Genomic DNA, 19,108 nt, shown 5'->3' with positions numbered 1-19,108 from the left:
GAGAATTAGCATAAAGATTCAGTACAGAGATTTGAAATGGTTTAATAAAAATTGATGTTTTGAGGCAATATAGAAGTAAGTAGAGTTCAAACTTCTGAATCAGAAAGATCTAGCTTCAGGACCTAACTCTTAAATACATTAGCTTTGTGACCCAGGTCACAACTTCTCAGTGCCTCCAGAGGTGACATTCTGCCTTGGCAAAGGGAATTTCCTCATTTTCCTTTAGGGGAAGTTCCTAAACCAATGAAATCACATGCCCAATACAATCAGTATTGAGGAAGTGTTGGAAGAGTTTTAGTCAGTTCCAGTAAGTGCACTGGAACTCAGTGTGAGGTTGGAGAAGTTGGGGGTACTCTAGCCTGTATTTTCTGTTCACAGACACAGATATCAATATTTGGGATGCCACAGTGAACAGAACATCTGAATGACAAGTTTCTGAACCCTGTGTAGTCACTGAAAGGGAAAAATGGAGAGGGCAGAAGAGGGAGGACAAAATGTGACCTAGGACTTTAAAATAGAATGAAAGATCAATGAGAATGAGATGACATATGACCAAGAGCAACAGTTCTTAACAACAATTGGATAACTGGACAAGACATTTAAGAATGGCACTTGGATTTCTGGATCAAAGGGAATGATGACAAGGGAATGATGGGTTGTTGGCCAGGACTGGAATACATTAGAGGAAGGACAATAAAAATAATATTACTTAGAACAAAATAGAAAACATATAATGACAATAAATACATAAATGGGAACAACTTTAAATGGTAACAAAATTTGGGACAAAAACAATGGACAATGTTGATATTAATTTGAAAAGTAAAATAACATGTCCCTCCATTTGTAATAAATGATAAATCATTAATTTGTAAGATTACCTATACTATCTTGTCCCAATCATTTTTATGCTCTTTTTCTTAATGTTTTTCAAGGGCTGCATCTTGTAGAGGTAAAACGTTAGCTGGGGGTTTGGACATCGTGTTTAAATAAAAATAGACCAGTCAATAAGCATCATTGTGTGTATGTACTCTCTTGCCTGGAGGATCTGTGAATCTGATCAAGAGAACCTTAAATTGCCAAACCCAATATCATAGAAAGTGGCAGGCGTTATAACAAAGGAATAATATCAGTGGAGAAGACTAGAAATTCTTAGAAGATTATATATAAGAAGAGGCAGCAATAAAGGCTATGACCTTAGATTAGTATAAGCAAAAATGCAAAGTTAAAAGTATTAAACAATTAAGCAGCAGATCTTATCTCCAGGAATAATTTCAATCTTATAGGTATTTAATTCAACAAACATTTATTAAGTATCACTGAGATTTGAAGGAATCTGACTTGTGATTGAAGTTTGGGTATAGAAAGGCACATTTTATTCAAAAGGAATAAATTAAAGGGATAATTAAACAAGTCAAGGGAAGAAAAACACTTTGTAAATTGTAAAGCACTGTATAAATGACAGCAAGTATGATGGTGACAAGCTATTTCAGGATTTTCAACTTACAAGCTAGGAAAAAAGTTTAACTTGTCTATGTCCATACCATCAAGATAGATAACAACTGTGTCCAGCACATTTCCATATGAAGTCAAGCTTCCTAGACTTTGGATGTTTTCTCTCTTGTGGGATCTTTCAACTTACTATGTGGAAGGAAAGTTTATCACAAATGAAGTAAAAATAGTACTGGCCAACCCAAGCTCAACTGAAGAACAGTAGAATATCTACTCTAGTATGGACCCCTTTGCCCCTGAAAGCCTCAGCATAAGATCTCAGCAAGAGATGATGGGAGAGGGACAGCTGAAGTCAGGAGGACGTGAGTTCAAATCAGACCTCAGACATTTAATAATTAGCTAGCTGTGTGCCCTTGGGCAAGTCATTTAACCCCATTGCCTTAAATAAAGAAAAATTTTTAAAAAATAAATAAAAATAAGAGATGATGGGAGAAGGGGGAAGGGAGAAGTAGAATCACTTTTTCAGAAATTTATAGAAATTATTTTAGGACCTGTTTGATAGTAAAGGATTTGCAAAGTGACTAAAAAGACAATTTGATACAAGACAGAATGGAAATTCTGATCACATTACTTAATTCCAATACATCCCTTCATCTGGCTTTGACAGAGAATAAACTTTTCTACATAAGTCAATTTTCCAGATTTAAAAAAATCTTATTGCCCAAATTTATTATTCTAACCATTTTCAAATACAATTCTTCTAAAATGTTATTATGTTCTTCTGCCTTCTTAATCAGAGAAAACAAATACAATTTAACCATTTTCTAAATTAGGGCAATTTAAAAAAACCTCCATAATGGTATTGTGTGGTAAGAATTCAGTCACTAACAGGTTTAGTGTTGAATCTTAAAGGTCACTTCCCTTGCCTCTCACAATGCCCCATCATATATGACTTTCTGAATTATAGTTTTTACTCTCTTGTGGGCTAAGACCAAATAACTAAGCTTAGAAAAAGTAAGATCTAGGGGCAGCTAGGTGGTACAGTGGATAGAGCACCTGGAGTCAGGAGTACCTGAGTTCAAACCCAGCCTCAGACACTTAATAATTACCTAGCTGTGTGGCCTTGGGCAAGCCACTTAACCCCATTGCCTTGCAAAAATCTTTAAAAAAAAGCAAGATCTAAAATAACAAAAAACCTAGTTCAATTAGGAGTAAACAAAGTCTTCCATTTCTTTCCCCAGCTACCCTATTCTATAAGTATAGCCAGAATAAGCTTTCTAGAGACTCAGTCATGGCTCTGCCCATTAACTCACCATCACTTAATAAAGCCCTAAAACCGTAGTCTGCCATTCAAGGTCCTTCACAATCCACCCCCAACCACATTTCCAATCTTTCTTCACTCTAACCAAAATGTCTAAATATGATCCTAAAGGTAAACTTGTAGTTTTTTTATTTCATAGTGTTCTCCCACCTCTATAAATCAATAGTTGACCCAACCTAAATTGCCTTACCTAAATACTTACCTAATTTGCTAGTTCCTCCAGAAAATCTTCTCTAATTACTCCAATTAGAAATGATCTTTCCCCAAACACACAGTTGGCAGAGGTAGTTTAGGTGGCACAATGGTGAGCCCAAATTCAGTAAGATCTAATTTCAAATCCAGCCTCAGACACAGAACAAGTCGCTTAACCTCTGCCTGCCTCAGTTTCCACAACTGAAGAGTGAAAATAATAATAGCACTTACCTCCCAGCACTTACCCTCCAAAATTAGTCATTTTGTGCATGAGGAATTAGGGCTAAGGGGAAAAGAAAGAAAACCATGGGATAGAAAGGAAAAAAAATAAGAGAAATTTTTAATGAAATGAGATATTTGTAAAGTGCTTGCAAAACCCTAAGATGTTATATAGATTCTAGCTATTAACCTGCAAACTGTAAGGCATTATATAAATTCTAGTTTTTCACTAAGAATCAGTATAAGCATGGTGAACAGCAGTTTAGAATTGTTATAATAAATTGACTAAAATATCCCTACTCTTTGACTCTTGAATATATACTCCACATACTGATAAGAACAATATCCTTATATGTGTGTGCACACACACACACACACACACACACACACACATATATACACACAAAAATATTTATAGCAGCACTTTCTGTCATAGTATAGAACTGGAAATAAAAGTGGATGCTCATTAACTGGGGAAGAGCTAAACAAATTGTGGTCCATGAATATATTATTATGCTAAAAAATGAATCTGATGACTACAGAGAAGTATGAAAAGAGCTTCATGAATTGATGTAGAGTGAAGTATGTAGAGTTGGAGGGACTCCAGAGGACATCTCGTTCAACTCCCTCATTTTACAGAAGAAAAAACTGAGTCCGAGGGAGAGAAGGTGACTTGCCCAAGGTCATCCACAGAATCCTAGAACTAGAAGGGACTTCGAAGGTCAGCTAGTCCAGTGCCCCTCACATTAGAGAGGTTGAGTTACTGAAAGTCACATAAGTAGCAAATGAAAGGGTAGGGATTTGTATCCAGGCCAGTATCTGAGCTGAAGTCCTGATTCCAAATCCAATGTCCAGAGGTCAGCTGGAGGACTAGAGGGTGGAGGGTGGGGAGATCCTAGAGACAGCTGTGGTTCTTTTAAATGAGGAAATCACTAAACTCTCTGTTTACTGCACAAAGTTACAAGTTAATTCACAGTTTTCTTTAGCAAGGTAAAGAAAGAGAGTTGGTTGGGTTTTTAATTGATATTTTATTTAATTTTCCCAATTACATGTTATTTAACATTCATTCACTTATTTATAAATTACACAATTTTCTTCCACCTTCCCCCTCAGTGGTGAACAGTTTGGTGAGCACTGTACATGTACATTTGAGTTTAACATGTTTACCATATTAGTCATTTTGTGCATGAGGAATTAGGACTAAGGGAAAAGAAAACCATGGGATAGAAAGGAAAAAAAACATAAGAAAAATTTTTTTAAAGTAAACATAATATTCAAAGAAAATGAGTTTGTAAGAAGATAGTTAAGTTTAAGCAAAGAAGAAACAGTTACAAGTTGGGCTGGTGAGAACATCAAAGACAATTAAGAAAGGGAAAGGAAACAGTCACAAGCCAGGTAGCTAGGCTGGGATCACGTAGATCCAGCATGGAGAAGTGGGTGGGAAGAATCTTTATAGGAAACCTAGTCCACCTCCTGTTCAGGGGGAGTCAGGAGAGGTGTTAGGGTGACACCAGGAAGTACTAAGAATTGGTTTAATGCATGACATAAATTTGTGTTTCTGCATATGCCTGGAAGAATTAAAATTAATAAAGATTAACCTTAAATTCTTAAATTATACTTTAGCTGAAGGCATCAGCCTGCCTAGGAGTTAGGGTCTTTGTTAACACAAGGTGGCAGCCTTAAGGAATTTATGATGTATAACTAGGAGAGTCTGGAGACACTAGTTTAGATAGGATTACATAGCCTACTAGCACAGAGTCAATATTGGGAAGATTTAGCAGTTTTAAAAGATTAACTATTTTAAGTGTCTCTTTACTGGGTACATTTCTTGCTTATAGGAGTTTTCTTGTAACAATACAGAAAAAGGAAAGAATTACAATTGTCTCAATACAGAAAAAAGGGGAGAAAAAAATTACAATATTTCTCTCTGTCCAGAGCTCCCCTGCTTCATTTTTTAACAGCATCATGCCGGTGGCTCCCATCTTTTGTTTAGCTTTCATTTGAACTATTACAAATATATCCCATCTTCTCTACCATATTATATAACCTAATTTTGGGAGGCCAGAGTTCTTTTTTTTATGTCTAGTTTTTGTATCCTGATTTGATTTCTCTACCATCATCATGGTCCCCTCCCCTGAATCCAGCAGTACTATTTGCAAAATAGGTGCTCAATAACGTATTAGTTTAATAAGGAAGAATCTCAGTACTTTCAATTAAGGATATATTTATAGGTTCATATTTATTTCAAGTTTTATTTTTAGAAGAGACTAACCTCCAGAGAAATGGAATACCCCCACAATTACAATTTTTGATGTAAAAAGTAAGCATATCAGATGTTAATCTGCTGGCCTTGTACAAAACCCTAACGTACCTTTCCTATCATGTTCTTAGTGTCATAAGCAGGGAAAGTATGCTTGAAGATGAGAGACATACTGGGAACCTGGGGAAGATCTGTTACACTCTGACAGTGTACTTTTTTATTATCACCTGTTCTGCCTGACAGCTGGCATTGGTATCCTTGTGGTTTAACGATAAGACAAATTAGAGGTGACTTGTGTTTTACAGGTTGTCAAAAACTCTGAGTGACCATGGCAGAAAAAAAAAATCAGTAAGGGACTGAAACATAAAGATAATTTTTTTAAAACAGCAGGTATTAACTAAACAGAAACTAAAAGCATTAAGGAATCAGAAAAAAATATTAATCAAAAGAATGTGAATTGTTGAACACCAGAGAAGGAAAACACTTTAGAATGTCACTTCCATACAGAAAGCATTTCAAGGATCTAAATGGGGTCACCATTACAAGGTTGATGAGTGTGTACTTTCTTTTGTAAAACAAAGACCAAGTGGAATGCCAATCAGCCAGAAAGTCATTCAATTGAAGGCTGGTGAAATTGAAAACCAGTTAATATTGCCTCAGAAAGCATTTAACTCAAGAACTGAATGGCCTGGAGATTTATGTAAAGAAGGTCCTTCTCACCTAGACACAGGCCATCATTAGCTTAGCAGTTGCCATGTCATTTAAATGAAAATTTGGGAGAACTTTTTTAATCAGGAAGTAAGATGAAATAGTCAGTAGTTAGAGAGCTTTCAGGCTTGCAAAGTGCTTTACAGATGCTGTCTAACAGATCCTCACAACAACAAGGAGGAAGGTGCTATTATTATTAGCTGTTTTACAGTTGAGGAAATTGAGTCAAAGAGGTTAAGTGACAGATCCAGGATCAAACAAATACCCAGTAAGTGTCTGAGGCAGGATTTGAACTTAGGTCTTCCTAAGTCCAGGTCCAGCACTATATCTACTATGTTACTCTTGCTGCTCATGTTTTTCAATATGTTGAGCAACATAAGCATGGAAGAGAAAATAAAAACAAAAACAAACCCCCATACGATTTAAAACTGGAAAAGAACAAAGAGATCACCTAGTCCAAATATCACTTTATAACAAATATCACTTTTGCTATAAAGTGGGGGGAGGTGGAGAGAGATAGGGGGAAAGGGAAGAAGTTCATTCAAGTGAACAGTAACTTCCCACAAGAACACATGGTAGAAAACTATTTCCAAACAAATTACTCTCTCCACTGTAAGACTAAAGACAGGCAGTTCAGAGATGAGAAATACAAAATCAATGTACTCTAAGCATGGTAGGGTGGGTGGAGTTCCACAATTCACAAGGCAAACTAAGGACAACCAGAAGGATCTTAAGCTGAAACAAGGAAAAGAGGAGGATCCAAGATGAGATCAGCTTGTTGCTGAGGGTGGATGGGATAAGGAATAAAGCAAAGAATGAGCTGCTCAACATTTCCTGTGCTTCTGGATTTTTTTCCAAGGAGAGTATCTTTGGACTGGAAGGAAGAAGACAATAAGGGGTTTAATACTCAAAAAATAGGGACAAAATGAGAGTGCACCTAACTGTCCTTGACTTTGATCAAGTCACCAATAGAAAAAAAGCATACAAAAGGGGTAGCTGAAGGGCTATTTTTATAAAATCATGAAAAAGGGGAGAAATACTACAGGGTTAAAGGGCAAAGGTTATCCTAATTTAGAGTAGCTAGGGGGTGCAGTGGATAAAGCACTGGCCTTGGAGTCAGAAGACAGAAGTTCCAATCCAGTCTCAGATAACTGACTCTTCCTAGCTCTGTGACCTTGGGCAAGTCACTTAAACCTGATTGTCTCTCATTCAGGGTCATATTCAGTCATCCTGATTCGTATCTGGCCACTGAACCCAAATGACTGGAGGAGAAAGTAAGGCCAGTGACTTAGTACATCCCCCTCTCACTCAAATCCAATTCATGTCCTTGTCATGGCATCACCTCCCTGATGTTGTAGCATGAAGGACAAATATTATCCCAGTTTTAAAAAGGGGGGGGGGAGTAGAGAATGGAATCTTCAATTGTAAGCTAATGAGCCTGCTTGACATCCAGTAAAATTCAGTAAAGACGGTGAATATCTGGAAATGGAAGTAGTGATCATAAGGAGATTAGAAGGCTTTATCAAGAAAAGGTTAGGGTTGGCTAGGTGACGCAGTGGATAAAGTACAAGCCCTGGACTCAGGAGTACCTGAGTTCAAATCTGACCTCAGACACTTAATAATTACCTAGCTGTGTGGCCTTGGGCAGCCACTTAACCCCATTTGCCTTGCAAAAACCTAAAAAAAAAAGAACAGGGCACAAAAACCTAATTTGATTTCTTTTTTTTTTTGGAGGGGTTATTATACTATCCAAAAGATGAAATGCTATCTATATGGTTTACCAAGATATTTGATGCCGCATGTCATCCTCATGGACAAGGGGGATGGAACATGAACTGGAGGATATGTGGGTTCAGAACCAGTTGAATGACTGAACTCAAAAAGAAGTCATCTATGATTTGATGATATCTCAGAAAATGGTCTCAAGTGAAATGCCCCAGGAATCTATCCTGAACCCTGAGTTATCATTTCCTTGGATAAAGGCATAGGCAGGATGCTTATCTGAGAGTTGGAAAGATGTATAACATGTTGGATAACAGAGTCAGGATCCCAAGATCTCTAGAACACTGGGCCAAATCTAATTCAATTAAAGAAGGATGAATGTGAATCTTATACCCTGGTTAAAAAAAATCAACTTTACAAAAACAGCATGGGGGTAGGGGGTGGGGTGAGCTAGATAACAACTCACCTAAAAAAAGATCTGCTCAACCAGCTCAACAAAATTCATTCATTATAATATGCCAGGCAAAACCAATGAGTGCATTAGTAGGTATGCTGTCCATTTCTAGGAAGGTCCTATTATATTCTGAACTGGTCAGATCCTATCTATAACACTGTGTACAGCTGGGGGAAATCACATTTTGGAATAGGCAGAGATAAACTAGATGGATGGTGTAGAATGAAGAAAAGTCAAAATTAGGTCATATGAGAATGAGTTGAAGAAACTGGACATTATTTATTTAGCCTGGAGAAGAGAAGGCTCTGAGAGGATATGATGAGAGCTCTCTTCCAGAACTAGAAAAGCTCTCACAAGCTAGATGACATTACATTTATTCTTCATGTGCCCAGCAGTCAGAATTTGAATCGTTAGGATCGATTTAGGTGTGATCTAAGGAGCAACTTCCAAAGGATCGAGCTATCTAAAGGCAGAAAGAGCTATCTCCACAGGCAATTCAGCAAGCTTGTAATAAGTATCCAAGTGTGTGCTAAAGCGCTGTAGCTACAAAGAAACAGTCCTTCAGAAGAAACATAGTGGCTACAGATACTGAAACATAGTGGCTACAGATACTGAAACAGAGTACACATAAAGCAGGAGTCACTTCAAGGAGAGAGTGGGGAAGGAGGCAGGAAAGGGCTGGGGGGGGGGGGCAGTCAAAGTCACAGAGGAGGCAGAACCTGAGCTAGGGATTTCTGGAGCAGAAAAGAGTGCATTCCAGATGTGAGGGCCACAGACAAAACAAGTCTAGGGAAGCAGCTTAGCCCACTGGTTTTACTGAAACAGAGTGTGAAGGGGAGTGAAAGGAAATAAGATAGAAAAGACAGGTGGGAGACAGATTGTAAGAGGCTTTAAAGGCTAGGCTGAGGATTTTGCATTTTATCCTAGAGGCCACAGGAATCCATTTTAGATCTCTGAGCAGGGGGTGACACAGTCAGCTCTGTGTTTTAGGAAAATCAATTTGGCATCTGTATTGAGGACAGATTGGAAAGAGGAAAAGACTAGAGACAGGGAAATCAATTAAGAGGGTATTGCAATAGTCCAGGAAAGAAGTGATGAGAGGGTAAAAACCGAAAGATGGAAACATACTAGGGATGTTGCAGAGGCAGAATTAACATGAGCCTGGCAATGACTTCAGCACACTGGAAATCTTCAAGCAAAGATTGGATAAACTACTTGTTGGTTTTACCATAGAAGAGAGTCTTGCTTATGTACAAATGAGGCTATTGGTAGATGACCCTGAGATCCCTTCCATCTTGGATTCTCTTATCTATGAGGTGACAAGAAAGGAGATAAATTTATGTGAGAAAAACAAAGGAATTGGTCTTAGGAAGCATGTTGGCAGATATTTTATTGTGGATCAATGGCAGGAGAAACAAAAGCAAGACAAGAAGGAAGAAAAATCACAAACACGGCAGTGTCACATGTTAACAGAAGAGTGATGGAGAACGTTAGCTACCCAGAGACAAATAGAACTCTCAGAGAAGTCAGTAATAAACTCTTGCCCTGCATTCATAAAAAACCCATTCTTCAAAAGATAAAGAAATTGAGGCATCTCTCTAGTCTGTAACCACTTCCAACTAAGAAACAATCATTAACTTTAGAGTTAGAGAAACAAAGTGAAAATTAGACATAGCAAAGCATGCAATTCGTTACATTTCATTCAATAAGGATTTCTTATTCTAGATTGGAGGAGAGTAGACTTCAAAGAGTTTAGAGAAAGGGTCTGTAGGATTTCATGGTCTACTAAGGAAATTAACCTAAGAAGAAAGTAAAGCTCTAGAGGACGAATTCCAGAAATTACGCAAAATAGACTGCAAGGAATTAGATTGAGAGTTGAAGAGGAGAAAGAAAAAGGACTACACTGCCTTTGAGGAGTTATGTAGTATTCTTAATGACTTCAAGCTTCTCCTTGAAGCAAAGGCCCATTTTTTTTAAAACAACAATACTTCTCTCTTGAGATGTCATATGGCTGCAAGTCATGGAACAGCCTTGTCTCCAAAGAATTGAAGTTGAGTATCACTCAAAAGAACAATGGAGAATTATATGGAGGGCATAAACAATAAATGCAAAAACCAAGAATAACATCAGGGAGTTTCCCCTGAACCAGGAGAAAAAAAGATGAGCTCCCTACATGAGAAGAGAAATGGATAACTTATCCACTGGTATTTGTGCGATTTCAAAAGACCTAAAGGAAAGCTCCCCAGCTTATCACTTGGTCCCCTATTAAAATATCAGTTCCTTAAGGACAAGAACTCCTTTTGTTTTTTTCTCTTTGCATCCCTATCACTGAGCAAGCATACTACCATGCATACAGTAAGCATTTAATATATGCCTGCTAATCGATGAACTAATATTATTTACAGTAGCAACAGGCAAGATCACTGAAGAAGGAAAGGGGAGGTTTCACTCAACTGGGGATCGTTTTTTTTTATTTTGAAACTCTTCCAGGGGCACAACTGCCAAAGGATTCATCACCCAGGAGCCAAAAAAAAAATTACCAATCATCTCTGAAGTCATCCCAAGAGCTGGAGATAGTAAGAAAGGCAAAAAGAGTCCTACCATCCTCCTAGACAGAAAGACAACATGTGGATAATGAGGCACAAAGAGAGTTGATGGAAGGCAACCTTGAAGGGGAAGGCACTAGGGACTGGGGCCAATCAGCTAATGATCAGTCATCCCCAGTTTAGCAAAAGGCAGAAAACAGACTGCTGGGTACTCCCCTGGCATCACCTCAAATATCTCAGGGTCACACTTCATGCTTTCTCGGCATCATCTTTAAGATCCCAAGTTAGTCTGAGATATCCCACACCCACAAATCACATACCACAAAAAGGCAATAAAGTAGGATTTTGGGAGAAGTATTATTTTTCCTACATGGGAAATATATCCTGAATGTAACCATTCATGGCTTCCAAAAAGTTTGCTTTCCAAGTATAATGGATGATGGGAAAGATAGTATCTTGTGGAAAGACTAGCAAGAAGAAAATTTCGACAAAGTAACAAAAAAAGGGGTCAATGGAGAGGAAAATCAGTAAAATATCTTGATTTTTAAAGCACTATGAAAAAAACCTTTGTTAGTCTGAATTTTAAGTATGGCAATGTTGTGCACTTAATTTCAACTGTATACCAATATACCTTTTGTCTTTTCAAAAATCTCCCTTTAGGAGAGCAGTCCATATTTTCACCTAAATGACAGATTAAGCTGCAAATCAATGTGAAGGGCAAAGGAGAAAAGGTCTTGGGCAGTGGACTCAAGGATTCTGGTCCAATTTAAAGGCAGTGGAGCTGAGTATGAGTACCAGCTCTGCCAATTATTAAGTGACTTCAGGCAAGTCACCTAACTTCTCTGGCCTCAGTTTTCTCACCTCTAAAACTGGGGACTGGATGAACACTAAGATATTGTCTAGTTCTAAATCTATGAAACTACTAAACCTGGGTTCTCATCCTGGTTCTGGCACTTATTAGGTATATGACCTTAGCTAAGTCTCTTCCTTTCCTGTGATGTCTCTCTTTCCCATCTCTGAATTTCTGTTTCTTCATCAGTAAAATGAAAGGAATGGGCAAACTTACAGAATCAAAGTCAGAGACCACTTAATCCAGCCCATATTGGAACAGATAAGTTGTCATCCAATTTTTGCTCAAAGATTTCTAATGAGGAGAATTCACTACCCTCAAGGTTCTCAAGCAAAGGCTAGATGACCTCTAAAGATTCCTTACAGCCTTAACATTGTATGATTTGACCCTTCTAATTAAATTGCTTATAAAACACTGGGAAAACATTAGACAACAAATACCCTCCAAAGGGAACAAATGGAAGAATGAGACTATTCTGCTTATCAAGCTCCCTAAAGGATTCCCAGATTGTGCTACCTTTAAATTTGGTCAAGCTCAGGAAATAGAAATTTTACCCCTTTTGGCTTACTATGTCTACTTAAAACATACCTGCAGCCATACTGTAGATACACGCACAAGTCTTTTATCATAAGAGCAGTTTTCTGATGAGAATTTTTTTCTAAGGGGCTATAGATTGGCCTTGTGGACCTCAAAAGATTACTGAGAAGTAAAAAGCAAAGAAATGCTAGGGAATCGCCTTAAAGACAATCTGAGACTTGAAGATGCATTTCCATCACGAAGGTAGGATCTTTCTGAACCACCAGAGTAAGAAATCTTGGACCAAAGTCTAATTTCTGGCAGTCTACCCACTACAATACCAACTGCCTTTTGAAACCATTTTAAAAACTATAAAGTGCTATAAAATGAGCATGCTCCTCTCTCCACTCCACCTACTCCCATCTGTAATTGTGAACTTGCTTGTTCAGATAACCATTTGTCCTTATCAAATCATTATCCAATGAATTAGCCAACCCTTTCTGGTTCGTGTCATTTGCAAATGTGATCAGCGTGCCATCCGTGCTTTCATCCAAGTTTTAAAAAAAAGTTGAATAGATTAGATTGAGGACAGAGCCCAGTGAGCCCACCCCTACCCACCTGCCCAAAGCTTCCAGACCTGTATTAATCTATTAATCAATATTCTGAAAATGATGGTTCACCCAGTTAGAAATCTCCTCTAATGATGCTACCATCCAGCTGCCATTTTCTCATCTTGCCCACCAAGTTCAATGTCTCAATTCATCAGTGGTCAATCTTATCTCTGAAGTCACATTCTGAATCTTTTACAACTGACTTTTCCAAGTCCTCCCATAAATCTTCCACAAGAGGCTGCCTGCCTAATGCTCTAGGGGTCTTCCTCTAGCTTCCACTTTTAAGACTATGAAGGCAGTTGGCTATCAGTTCACACTCTCCCTGTACACCTACCGTACCCACCAGGGACCTCTCCATTGCCCTTTGCCCTCAGCCACAAGGGTATTAAATTCAAAATTGAACAAATCAAAATTCAACTAATACTTTTGAAGAACCTGTTGTACACTAGATGCTATATGCTTAATGACACATATGAGAAGATATACTTGCTGTCTTTGAGGAGTTTTTGGAGGAAACAAGATAGAACGTATAGTTATAAAGTGCTACCGTACACCAAACTACAGCAAAATTCCATCTGTATGGAGGATACTGAGGGAAGGTTTTTGTGAAAGTCATGATTTTTGAGTTGGGTCTTAAATGTATGAGAAGAGTTGTACTTTAGGAAGGTGAAGCTGGAAATAATGTGGAAAATAGATTTGTCATGAACCCATACTGGCTTCTCTTTCTTACAAAAAACCTATAGCATCTTGCCAGGGATCAACTTCAAGCTCACCGATCTATAGTTTATAGAATCCAAACCTTCTTGCCCTTTTGGGGAAAAGGAGCTATTTGTCCATCTTCAGCTCTCCCATTCTCTATAATCCCTCAAAGATTACTGACAGCAGCCCCATATCCACATGTACAGATTTTTCTGCTACCTTTTAAAATGTATAATCTGGGCCAGAACCTTGAACTCATTTGGAGCAGCTGGGTGTTTTCTTATTCTATCATAATCTACCCTGGCTTTTGACTCCCTCAATTGCTTTGGACTGCTTTTTCCAAGCTAAAGATTATTCTCCTCAACAGAAAAGAAAGAAGAAAAATGAGTAAAGTTTTTTCTACTATAAGTTAATTGTACACGATCAACCTCAAGCAATAACTCTAATTTTTGTCCCTTCAATATAGATCAGAAAGTCTTTTCTGGTTGTCTCTAGCTTTGAGCCTTCCTTTCACTACTCTGTGCCATTCTCCTATGTTCTTCCTTAGTAAGGGATTTCATGATTTTTGTTTTAGTAAATTGATATAAAGAAGTTGCTTAAATTAGTTGCTTATTTGGAGGATTTTTATATAAAGATTTAATTTAAAAATTTATGGTTCCACAATTGGAGAGTCTGTACTGTAAAGGAAGTCATTTCTTTGAAACTCGGGAAGAGCAACCCCCAATTCACCTACAAACATGACTTCCTATATATTGTCAAGCAGGAGATATTGGCACCACAGCAAAACTGCAGCTGCACCCACCCTTCAGAATAACTAATTCCCAAGATACCGAAACTACAAAACAAACACTAAGAGATGACACTTTTTCTGGCAGACCAACTAAGAGTTGAATCCGTACACAAACTCTTCTAGTTCTTGTAGGCTTCTATTGCGATATTGTTTAAGTGGGAGCACAAGTTCCATTTAATTATACGAGTATAGTTTGCTAACTTTAAGTCTTAGCTCTAAAGTTAAAGACTACTCTTGACAGTACCTCTGTAGCTGAGACACAAGTGGGTCTCTGGCTTTCTAAACACCCTGGAGGGGAAAACATAGACCTCTTCTCTTGGCCACCCCCCTCCCACCATTGACAGTGTCAGTGGAACAAAGAAGCATAAGCAGAGCAAAAAGAAAAGTCCAATACATCCCAGACTACTGCTGAGCCTTAGACATACATATATTGGTCTAATTGGCAACTAGGTAGTAGAGTGGTTAGAGCACTAAAATGGGAGTCAGAAAGACCTGAATTCAAGTCTAGCCTGTGTCACCCTGGGCAAGTCACTTAACCTCTCTCAACCTCAGTTTCCTCAGCTGTAAAATGGAGATAATTACGGTACTACCTCCCTGAGTACTATAAGAATAAAATGAGATAACATTTGTAAAGTGTTTTGTAAATCTTAGTGAAAAATACACACACACACACACATATATACATAAAAACACACAGATATATGTATGTATGTGTGAATATATATACATATATAAAAAAGTTATTAATGAGTCAACCTCCCTCTTAGGGCTGCTGTGAGGCTCAAATGAGTTCATATTTAGAATATAGTGTCAGCTGGGGCACATAGTAGATGCTGAATAAATAAATACTCCTTTCCCTCCTTCCCAAAGGGGCTGGTTTCAGAATACAATGGCTCCGTCTGAATAAAAATACCCCTTCTTTTCCTCCTTTCCAAATCCACAGCACTGCTTTCCCTACTGTGCTAACTAACACTAGTTTTAAGATTGTACTAACTTCACAGGCATTACAGATAGGGACGGTTTTCTTGCTAAGTGCCAGTATTATAGTTTTAGAAACCTGAAGAACTTCCTCACCGGTGCTAGAGTTACAATATTAGTCATGGATCAAAAGTTCAATGGTCCTAACTCAAAAATTGCATGCACATTCTGATCATCCACTGGATGGGCAGAGTTTATTTGGGGTCCAGTTAAGACTTTGCACTGCTGATCATTTGAGTTCTGCATTATTGCCTGGTGTTACCATCTGCCTGGTGAAGTCTACTGACTAAATCAGACACTCCATGAATATTTGCACATTTCCCAAGCGAGATCATGACATTCAAAAAGATAGCAAGAGTGCCAAAGCTGATCAAGGAATACACATCCCAAGCACGTAAATAACATATGTTTCACCAACTCTGGTGTAATGGAGAAAGTACTGGATATGGCATCAAGGAACTTGAGTTAGAATTCTGAGGGACATTTACTTGCCTAAGGTCACCCAGCTAATCACAACTTTTCTGGCCCCACTGCCTCTTCCTTAAAAATAAAAGGATTGGGTTATTTCTCTTGGATACTTTTTTAGTTTATAATTCAAAGATCTCCCTGGCAATCAGTTCAAAATTATGTTCAGCTTTGCCAACCTGAGAGCACTATATAAATGTTAGTTATAATATGATTAATATATACGGGACGTCTACAAAAATCTCACTTTTAAGCTTTACTAAGAGCTTGTAGACACCTTGTGTAGTTAGAAAGAAGCAGTGTATGACTAGGGGTAGGGAAAATTGGTTTCTAAGCCTAATCATGACACAAACTAACTTACATGACCTTAAATGAGTTTCTCTCCCTCTCAAGAGTCTCAGTTGCCTATCTGTAAAAGCAAATAGGTTGAATTAGATGGCCTCAGTTTAAAAAAAAAATTTATCATAAATAATGGTCCCTTCCACATCTAACCTTCTAGGAGTCTGTAAGATGAAAAGTGATATCAGAGCAAAGCTCCCAGCCCAACTCTCCAGTTTTCTTGAACTTTATACACATTGTGTGTAAGCCTAATGGGACATTAGGGCTTCAGTCTTCTTAAACCGTTTGATTAAATTGTTTCTCAGTCACTGTGCCCAATCTGCCACAATGCCAATCTGTTGTATATTCTTACTTGCTCCAAAATATAGAAGCATTATCCGAATGCTGTTTTAATTATTCAAATACATCCACCTACTAAAGGGAAGAGTGGGTAAGCAGTTGGAGATCATACTACTTATTGTAGTGGGTGACTAAATCTTGAAAAAAAGCTAAAAGTGCAACTTTATTTAAAACAAACAAACAAACAAAAACAAAGCCCTTATTGTAGGGTATGGCTCTAGAGTTACCAGGTGTTCTTGCTATCCTGGACAATTAGAGAGGGACTGGTATGTCCTTTCATGATTCACACTATGCTGCCAAATGCGGAGTTTACCTGAAGGGGACTAAGTGAGGGTATGGGACGCAAGGAAAAAAAAAATTCCCAAGTCTCTCATCCAAGTGTCAATTTTGCATATTAAAAGAGTAGCGTGTTGACTGACATCCTTCCGACATGTTTTGCCAGCTGCAGCAGACCTACTTAGCTGCTGTCGTCATACTTGGTAACGACAATGGCTCTACCTCACTTGTACAGACAAGCAGGAGTATACATCAGCACCCAAGGTTCTTTCAGTAGGCCTAGAGAGAACTAACCACTGAGACCTGAAATGAGTGACTCCTCTGAAGCTCACAACCCCACCCAGAGTCGGAGGCACAGTTTGAACCTGATTAATTCAGGGGAGAGGGGTGGGGGTGGGTGGGGGGTCTTATCAATTTCTCCCATGCACTGCCATATATCCTTGGGAGAGGAGTGGGGGGAGGGGTTGGCTACTGGCCACAATACATAAGCTTCTAGAGAACAAGGCTTATGGTTTTTTTTATAGCACCCAACATAGTGTCACGTACCTAAGTACACAAGACCATTGATGACTGGCAGCACATTCAGCATTGGCCAAAGTGGGCTCTAAATTACTGGGAAACATTCGAGCTGATTTTCCATCATTCGACACTTTTTTTCCTTCTTCCTGAAATCTCCACACAACACTTCAAAAGTACTTCAGTCAACTGAATTTCTAATGTAGTCTCCTTCCTGCTTATAAGTGAATTTTCCTTCTCCCTTTCTTCAGCCCGAACTCTTATTCAATGTTTCCCAAAAGGCAAAAGTAAATGGAATCACACACCACATTGCTGCATTGAAGGGTCATCGAGGAAGCACTCCTGCCCTTCGAATGCCATGCGAACACTTCCACAGCAGACAAAATTGGGACTCCTTGTACTTCACCATCTAAGTCCACTTAAATCTTAATTGAAATCCCAGAAAATGGAGAGGGAGCAGCAAAGAAGCAAAATCTGGAGGGGGGATTTGAGTAGAGAGAGACTGTCAAATTATATAGGTGAAAGCATTTCTTTCATGAAGTGGAACCTCTCCATTTTGCCTTTTGAAAATGTCAAGTTGTATTCTGTTGGGCATGTTCTCCAAGTATGTGTGAAAACAGCACCCATGGGGGAAGTGTGTCTTCTTCTTTGAAACAATGTAAGCAAAATATGAAGTGGACATTGACAAAATGCATTGGGAAGCGGAGTGAATGTTTGCAGTCCTGTGCCTGGGCAGAACCATAACTGGCTTCAGTGTCTCAGACATCAAAGACCACAGAAAAGTTTCAAATAAGTGACTCAGTCTGGCTGCATTACTGAGCTTTCCTGAAAACGGGCTTTTTACAAGACACATTTCTTGACGAATGAAATTGCTTCGAGAAAGGCTATGGACTGGGGATTTCATTTTCTAGAATTAAATACATTAACATTTATAAAGAAATGATATTTAATCTGTTGATTCAAGTGTCAGCTTGGATGCTGTTGCATGTGAACTGATGCCCAAAGATGACTAAAAGTCTGAGAGCAAATGGAAACAGACCACAGAAAAGTCATGCAAAATGAAACACACATTTTAAATATCAAAGCCAAATAAAACAAACAATAAGTTTGTCATTTCCATGACCTTTATTGGGATTTCTCCTTTACATATGAATTTAACATTTGCTCCTATTTAGGCAGCAGTTTCCCAGCATTTCCTTTAAGCCCTCGATGCCCTGAAATAAAAAGGGCAGGCTGGCTAGGCTACCAAATCCCATTTTTGCCATTGGCGGAAGGGGGGGGTCACCTGGCTTAGCCAGAGAAAGGTACGACTTCCACGGAATGCTGTGCTATACTCTTCCTGGCAGCTGAATGCTCAGTATCCAAAGCAAGTCTCCTCTTTCTCGTTCTGCCGTGCCGTGGCGTGGAGCACTCAAGTCCGAAACGCACCCCGTGTCCCCATCCTTCCTCTCCCCAACGAAAGCAGGAGTGGGCGCCCGCCCCCCCCCTCCCAAGCCGGGAGCCAGGGTCCTTCCCTCGGTGGGTGCCAGGGCCCAAGTAACAAAGAGACCTGGCCCGAAGGGAAGCCCGGGCACGCCGAAGTTGCCCCCAGCCCTGGGGACTGGCCCTGGGCGAGCCGCCGGCAGCCGGCGGGGCACTCGGCTTTTCGGGAACCGGGGGACTGGCTGCCTGGGGCGGGGGGGGGGGGGAAGGAAGGCTCCCCGGGGCGGGGCCCGTTCCAGAAGGAAGGCGCCCCCCGGGGGGGGGGGGGTTCCCCGGGCAGCCCGGCGGGCCGCGGCCGCGCGGTGCCGGAGCCCTGACAATGAATGGGCGAGCGGCGGGGCCATGTGCGGAGGGCGCCGGCGGCGGGGCCGGC

General features: G+C 39.4%; 1 protein-coding gene and 1 long non-coding RNA gene across 3 annotated transcripts in view; both read right to left on the bottom strand.

The window, feature by feature from the left end:
- The window catches only part of LOC141501446 (uncharacterized), a 45,379-nt gene extending 26,562 nt beyond the window's left edge, over window positions 1-18,817 (bottom strand). Inside the window, exon 1 of the long non-coding RNA XR_012472238.1 lies at window positions 1,545-18,817. This is a non-coding gene — a long non-coding RNA (uncharacterized LOC141501446). The remainder of the gene's footprint in view (window positions 1-1,544) is intronic.
- Window positions 1-19,108, bottom strand: part of AMMECR1 (AMMECR nuclear protein 1) — a 156,162-nt gene that overhangs the window by 136,464 nt on the left and 590 nt on the right. The gene's annotated exons all lie outside the window — the stretch shown is intronic.

This window comes from Macrotis lagotis, chromosome X, assembly GCF_037893015.1.
Source record: "Macrotis lagotis isolate mMagLag1 chromosome X, bilby.v1.9.chrom.fasta, whole genome shotgun sequence".
In the NCBI taxonomy this organism is placed as follows: Eukaryota; Metazoa; Chordata; class Mammalia; order Peramelemorphia; family Peramelidae; genus Macrotis; species Macrotis lagotis.
The sequence above is the reverse complement of the archived record's forward strand: the minus strand, read 5'-3'. Positions and strand labels throughout refer to the sequence as shown.